Source organism: Aotus nancymaae, unplaced genomic scaffold (genome assembly GCF_030222135.1).
Source record: "Aotus nancymaae isolate 86718 unplaced genomic scaffold, 86718_ANA_hifiasm-v0.15.2.pri h1tg000076l, whole genome shotgun sequence".
NCBI lineage: Eukaryota > Metazoa > Chordata > Mammalia > Primates > Aotidae > Aotus > Aotus nancymaae.
In genome coordinates this window covers 2,101,266-2,108,127 of record NW_026988491.1, presented here as the reverse complement: position 1 = coordinate 2,108,127, position 6,862 = coordinate 2,101,266, and the positions used below count along the sequence as shown (strand labels likewise).

At 47.7% G+C, this 6,862-nt stretch overlaps 1 non-coding gene across 1 annotated transcript; it reads right to left on the bottom strand.

Moving 5' to 3' along the window:
• Nucleotides 1-373: 373 nt before the first annotated feature.
• Nucleotides 374-2,017, bottom strand: LOC110567243 (uncharacterized). Its single transcript, XR_010339415.1, has 3 exons — nt 1,936-2,017; nt 1,049-1,099; nt 374-720 (listed from the first exon to the last, which is right to left on the bottom strand). It is a non-coding gene; the product is annotated as an uncharacterized LOC110567243 (transcript).
• Nucleotides 2,018-6,862: the final 4,845 nt, after the last annotated feature.

The window sequence follows — 6,862 nt, the reverse complement described above, 5'->3', positions numbered from 1 at the left end:
ACCCTCTGAGGTCTGGCTCTGCCCTTCTCCCCATTACTCCTTACTCAGCACTTCTAAACATCTCTGAGTCCTGGGATAAACTCATTCTCATTCCAGAGTCTTCGCTCAGGCTGTTCTCTCTAGAAGCATTTTTCCCCTCACCTCACCATTCTGGTTTGCCAAAAAAATTTATACATGTTCATCAGGTCTTGGTTTATGTGTCACCTCTTCCAGGTATCCTTCCCTGATTGCCCTTGACTGAATCACGTGGTTTCCCTGTGTTTCCATGACACACACACCCCACCCACTTTGCTTCCCCCAATTTGGCACTAATCACTCTCATGTATAACCATGTTCGCTTCTCTCTCCCCTGAAACACTATCAGCACAATGAAGTCCCATAATTTCTTTACTATTAAATCCTGAATGTAAGCACAGGACCTAGCACATAGTGGGCGGTCAAAAAATGTTGATTGAATGGATGGCTGAACCCAGTGGCTTGCACACCCTTTCAGTCCTCCCCTCTTACATCCAGTTTCTCTGCACACACAAGTCTTGACAGTGGCTGAGGCATCCTGGCAGATTGCTGGCTTCATTCTCACGGTTGTCTGCTTCAGACTTATTTCTCTGTTAGGTGAACAAGATCCCAGAGGTCCCTGGTCGGCACTGTAGACTTCTGGAAGCTGCAACATCTCAAGGATGATGAGGTGGAGTCTGTTCCTGGGACATCCTGCCATGCCCCCTGTAAGACAGAAGGGCAAGATTATGCAGTTCATGCCAGCAACTCCTCACTGTGCCATCACAGCAAGGCTCCCAGGTGAGCTGGCACAGATGACGGAATCAAGAGTGAAGAGGACCAGGAACCGACACGAGCTAAAAGCCTGTCTCGCCCCTTGTTCGATATTCCAGGTGCTCTCCACGTCCTGGGCGTGCTGTTTAGGTAGCAGGTTCTGTAATGGGTTTGAAAGTGATGGGTGACTATGGGCCATTTACTGGGGGAACTACACTCCATGTTCTCTATTTGGAAGAGTACCTTCTGATTGGGCCACAATCTCTGCAGAAAGACTCACCTTTGGGAAGCTCTTTTCCTCCCACTCCCTCATTACAGCCTTTCTATGACTCTGCAAACTGTACAGAAACTAAGGCTCAGAAGCTAGAATGGGTTTCCCTGATGTCACCCAGTGGATCAGTCCATGCTCCAAGCAGGAAACAAAATCCTGTCCAGGTATCTTAAGCAGGAAGGGATTTAATACAGGGAATCCAAGGCACGTAGGATCACTGGAAGTGCAGAAGGAGCAAGTTCTAGGTGAAGTTCCCTAGAATAACTCCCAGAATACAAAAAGCAGAAGCACCTGGACCTGGGGAGCTGCTGCCAGACTATGCCAGATGCGAGGCACTGTTGCACTTCTACCACCACTGCCTCTTGAGGTCTAGGACGTGGGAGAATGAAGTGGGGTGCCTGTTGCAGGAAAACCTCCAGTTACTACCACCACACTCTTTGCCAATAACAGTAGTCACAAATCACCAGAGGATGGACTCACATTAGCTTCCTAAATCTCACATCAATACCTCTCATTGGCAGGAACAAGTCTGCATTCAGAACCCTTGCTTCAAGACAGTCTAGAAATATCTTGCTTGGGCAGGGTGTGATGGCTTACACCTGTAATCCCAGCACTTTGGGAGGCCGAAGTGGGAGGATCACCTGAAGTCAGGAGTTCAAGACCAGCTTGGCCAACATGGTGAAACTCTATCTCTACTAAAAAAAAAATTACAAAATTTAGCCAGGTGTGGTGACAGGCACCTGTAATCCCAGGTACTTGGGAGGCTGAGGCTGGAGAATTGCTTGAACCCAGGAGGCAGAGGTTACAGTGAGCCAGGATCATGCCATTGTATTTCAGTCTGGGCAACAGAGAGAGACTCCATTGAAAGAAAAGAGAAAAGAAAGAGAAACATCTGCTTTGTTTCACAGCTTCTCCAGGCCAAAGAAGGTGGAATGGAAGTTCAGTGAAGCCACGCAGAGGACCCAGCACTTAGGAAACCCAAGGCTGAAATCCAGCTCTGCCACTTTATAATTGTGTGATTTTGGGCAAGTGACAAAAATGTGCTTTGCTTTCTTGTCACTATGGCATGACAACACCAGCAGCCATCTCCTAGCAGGGCTGAAAAGGTTAAATAAGATGCTGCTTGCACAATGCTCAGTGCAGAGCCTGGAATACCGTAAGTTCTCAGCATATGGTAGGCAGTGAGACTGTTATTATTACCACAGTTTTAGAAAAGACTAGCTCCCCTCATCTCTCTACCATCACCACCACAAAAAAAAAAAAAGTCAGATTACACAACCACACACAAAGTATTTTCATACCACTTCTGAGAACAAGGAATGCTTGGAGAAATATAATTCAGATGCAGAATACTTGAATTGCCAGGGCTTTTGGGGAACAATGGGAAAGAATACTGGAAGCTAAATTTATTGAAGGGAAAGATTATTATATGATTAATCTCCTTCTGCAGCTCTGAGAAGGGAGGAGAAAGAAAGAGAGGTTCTTGGCATTAGTTCTCCCAGAAGCAAACGAATGCCTCACTTTGCTTGGAACCACAGAGCAGGTGAGAGAAATAGTGGAATATCTTCATCTCCAGCCAGTGTTTGGGAGGATGGAGGAGAGTCATTAGTCTGTTCCTAGAAAGGCGGCTGAATCAGCAAGAAGAGAGGCGACATGACAGTCAGGCAGCCCTGTGTGTCCCCGCCCCCCAACACTCACTTCTGAAATGCATGACCGTGGGCAAGTCGTGTTCTTCCTAGAACCGCTTCTTTCTCACCTGCGAAGTAGAGGTGATCTCTTCTCCCTGCTGGATGGCTGTGAGGACAAAAAGTCAGGCCATACTCTGAGCGTTCTGCTTTCCTGCCGCTGCTCACAGGTCTGCCAAAAATCACTGGGATTTATGAGCTCAAGCCAAGGGAGAAGGTGTGTGATGGGGTGTCTAGTCCGGGACAAAAGTCTGATCTGGGCTTCTGTACCTCGTGGAAGCTGGAACCTACACCTACAGCAGCCAAGATGCCTTTTGTAAATCAGCCCACATTTCTTTTTTTTCCATGCAGGGAGAGTGAAGAGACTCCCCAGACAGAAAAGGCAATAAGGGGACACTTCCCTATCACAGTTTCAAACGGTCAGGTATCGAGGTCACTACTTGCAGGTCACAAGCATCCTCAGACAGCGATGGAAGAGAAAAGCCACTCATGGACGGTGGTGTGTCTGAGTCGGAAGATGCCTCCCCATCCCTGCCACGCTTTGCGTATGTTGCTACGGGTTTCGAGATAAAGGCCCCCCTCCCACTGAAGTGGCCGACGTGATTAAGGGGCCATGATCGGCATCCTGGGGCCCTTTGCAGCAGGCACGACAACTGGACACCCATTTGAGCGCCTGAGGATGGTGGTCCAGAGGGGCCTGCAGGCGTGGTAGGAAGGCTGGATGAACCCACCTGGCAGCCGGGCCCGCACCTGGCTGGCTGTGGCATCCTGCTCACCGTCTGGCAAATAGACAGATTTTCACAAACCAGATTCCTCTTCACAGGCCTGGACCCTTCCTGTCCAACTGTTCTGGCATCTGTTTCTCTTAAAACGTATTTATTACACCGAGAGGAATAGTAATGGGGCCAGGTCTGAGGCCCCGGAGGCAGCGGCAGTTTTTCCTCCCAGGGCTTCCTAGGGAAGCATTTGTGTCAGAGAAACTGGAACAATGCTTACCCTAGGAAGAGTGTGCCCTTGGTCACTGGAGTCGGAGAGGGACTGGACATTGGCCCTGGGTCTGAGGCTGAAGGAGAAATACTGGGGGTGGCAGCTGGGGGCTTGATCTGGACTCTATTTGTGGGCAGTGTGGGTTTAGGCAACTTCCTGAATCTCTCGGAGCCTCCGTTTCCTTCTCTATGAAATGGGGGTAAGGCTGCACAATCTCCAAGGTGATTTGTTTTTGTTTTGCCTGTGGGTGATTTAAAGAGTTGATGGCTGTGGAATTCAGCCTTAACTGCACACCCAAGAGTATGCATTCATTCATTCATTCATTCATCCTTTCATTCATCAGATTGTTCAAAGGGCAAATTACTGTCTATAAGACACTGGAGATACAAATGGTGATTTAAAGAAAACAGGTAGCCAGGCTACTGGAAGCATGCTTCCCACCACTCAGATAATGTGACTATGTGTACACACATCAACGGTAGCTGGTGTCCATGGCCCTGGTTTGCCACGTGTCACACATGGCATTAAGCACCTTACAAACATCACCTCCTCTGATATTCCCAATAGCCATATATATATATATTATATACACCTTTGTCTCTGTAGGCGATACTGGGGGAAACAGAAGCCCAGAGAGGCAAAGCAACGTATCCAAAGTCACACAGCAAATACACTGACAGTAAATACCCTGGATGAGGATTTCACTGGTTGACTGACCATCTTGGGTTCCTATTTAAATGGCTTTGCAGCTTTCGAAGATTCATTGCTGCCTGGATCCCATCGGATTTCTACAGTAGCCTTCTGGGGTTGCTGGAGAGGACGGTGAATCCCACCTGACTGGTGAGGAAGCGGAGGTCTAGGGATGGAAAGTGATTTCCTCAAGGTCACAGAGCAAGTCAGTAGCAGCATTATCTGTAAATACGAAACCGTAAACCTAAACCTCCCGCCGTTTGCTTATTCATCCCACTTAACAGGTACCCTATGTAGTTGATTCAAATGCACTCATTTAACTTTTAATATCTCTGAAATCAAGTTTTATCTTACAATGCGTGACATCCTAAGATTTAAATGGTAGGGTTTTTTCTTAGTGAAACCTAAAACAATGATGCAAGTTGCAAGCAAAGGCCTATTGAATGGTATTTACTGAGCACCTACTACGTGCCAGGGTTGGACATGGTTTCCACTGCTCTCCTCATCCACAGAGCAGGCCCCTGGCAAGCTGAGATTCTTGGGAAGTCCTAGGAAGATGGATTTTAGGTGTCAGGTTTTGGTTCTTTTCACCATGTTCATTTGCCAGCTCTGTTAAGGAACAGGGGTTGCAGACAGATTCCACTTTGTGTGTGGAGGTTGGGGGTGGTAGCGACCATCTCCAGCCTCTCAGGAGCTCTCATTGAGGAGCCTGAGAGCCGAGCCTCTGTTCAGTCTGTCCAGGTGCCCTGCCCTCCATCTCCACTCAGACAGACTCCTTCCCCAAGTCCCCGGGCCCAGGGAGACTGAGCTGCACCCCTGGCAGTCCTCATGGGGCTGTAGTGATGATCCTAGGGCTGCCGCTCTAAGCTTCTGGAACACTTGGGGTGGAATGATTTTGTCAGCTCAGCCACTGCTGATTCCCAAGAGGCAGGAGGAGCCAGAGCAGGGGGTGCAAGTGGCTGCAGTCAAAACACAGTGATGAGTTACTTTGCTCCCAGGAGGCGGAGGTGGAGGCATCGAGCTGGGACAGAACAGCCGGTGCTGGGATCTGACTGCCTGGCAGGACTGGGCTGTGATAGGAAGATGAACGTGACTGCTCTGCGAAGGCCTGCAGGGCCAGCAAGGAAAATTGAGTCATAGCATCAAGGTGTCCAGACATTTGGAGCAGGTATGGGTAATTTACCCCTTTGTGGCCTGTCTGTCCCTTACATAGAGGAGAAGGGCAGGCATCCTGGGAAAGAGGGCAGCCCAGGAAGGAACATGGCAAGTCCTCCATACATAGACGCATCCCTTGGGAGGCAGGAAGTATCATGCAGCAGAGCCAGGCTGGAACTGGAAGAGAGTTTAGAGACCAAGCCCATCATGTTCTTACTTTTATAGATGGCATGGAGACCAGAGAGGATTGAACCACCAGGGTCACACAGCAAGTTTCATCACCAGCAAAGTGGGCATGAAACACCTCCTTTTTCCTGGTAAAGTGTTTTCAAAACCATGCCATCATAATACACACATACAAAGAGTCACATGTAGGCATACACATACACATACACACACACATATGCATACATAGACACAAACACACACACACATACATAGACACACATACACAAAGTGGCTTTCCTATCATAGAAACACTTAAAGTAAGGGATTGCCAAGTAAAAAAAATTCTGAAGATGTTTTGTACTCACATTCGTCAGGTTATACATGGAAGCGTAGATCCAAGTGTGTCAAACGGTCTTAGGGAAAAGAAAAGCTGTCGTTGACTATAATTGGTAAACTCTGGGTTACATAAAGTTAAATCTTTCTTTGTTGCAGGGCTTATCAGAGCATTTAAAAGGATATTGTACGTTCCCAAGCAATGAGTGGGGAGGAGGGCATATGGATGAAAGGAGGCCAAGAATATTAGTTTCACCCCATTATTTTCTTTCTTAGAACTATTAGAGAAACATGTATTGATTGATAATGCTAGGATAACAAAGAATAAAAATAACTATGTGAAGACTTGTGTCCATTCATTCATCCATCCATCAATCCATCTATCCAACTAACCACCTATCCATCCATCAGTCTAATCATCCATGAATTAATCAAGCCAACCATTCATTCATCCATCTGTTCATCCAACCATCTAACCATTTGCCTGTCCAACCACTGCTCTATGCATCTATTCATCCATCTGCCCCTTCCAAACCCCATGCACCCACCTACCTATCCACCTAACTTTCAATCCATCTGTCCTCCAAATATTCACTGACTACCTACTAAATGTCAGGTACTGTGCCAGGACGAGCAGTCTTCCATGAGAAGGGGACAATGGGTGTAAAAACACTCCTTGTTTAACAAGGCACTTGCGATTTGGTGAAGGAGAGGAGGAAGGCAAATACGCTGTAAATATGTCTGCCCGGAGCTCCCTGTAGTGAAGGTGTGGAGTGTTAGGGTTGAGGTTGGAAGGCCCCAGGTA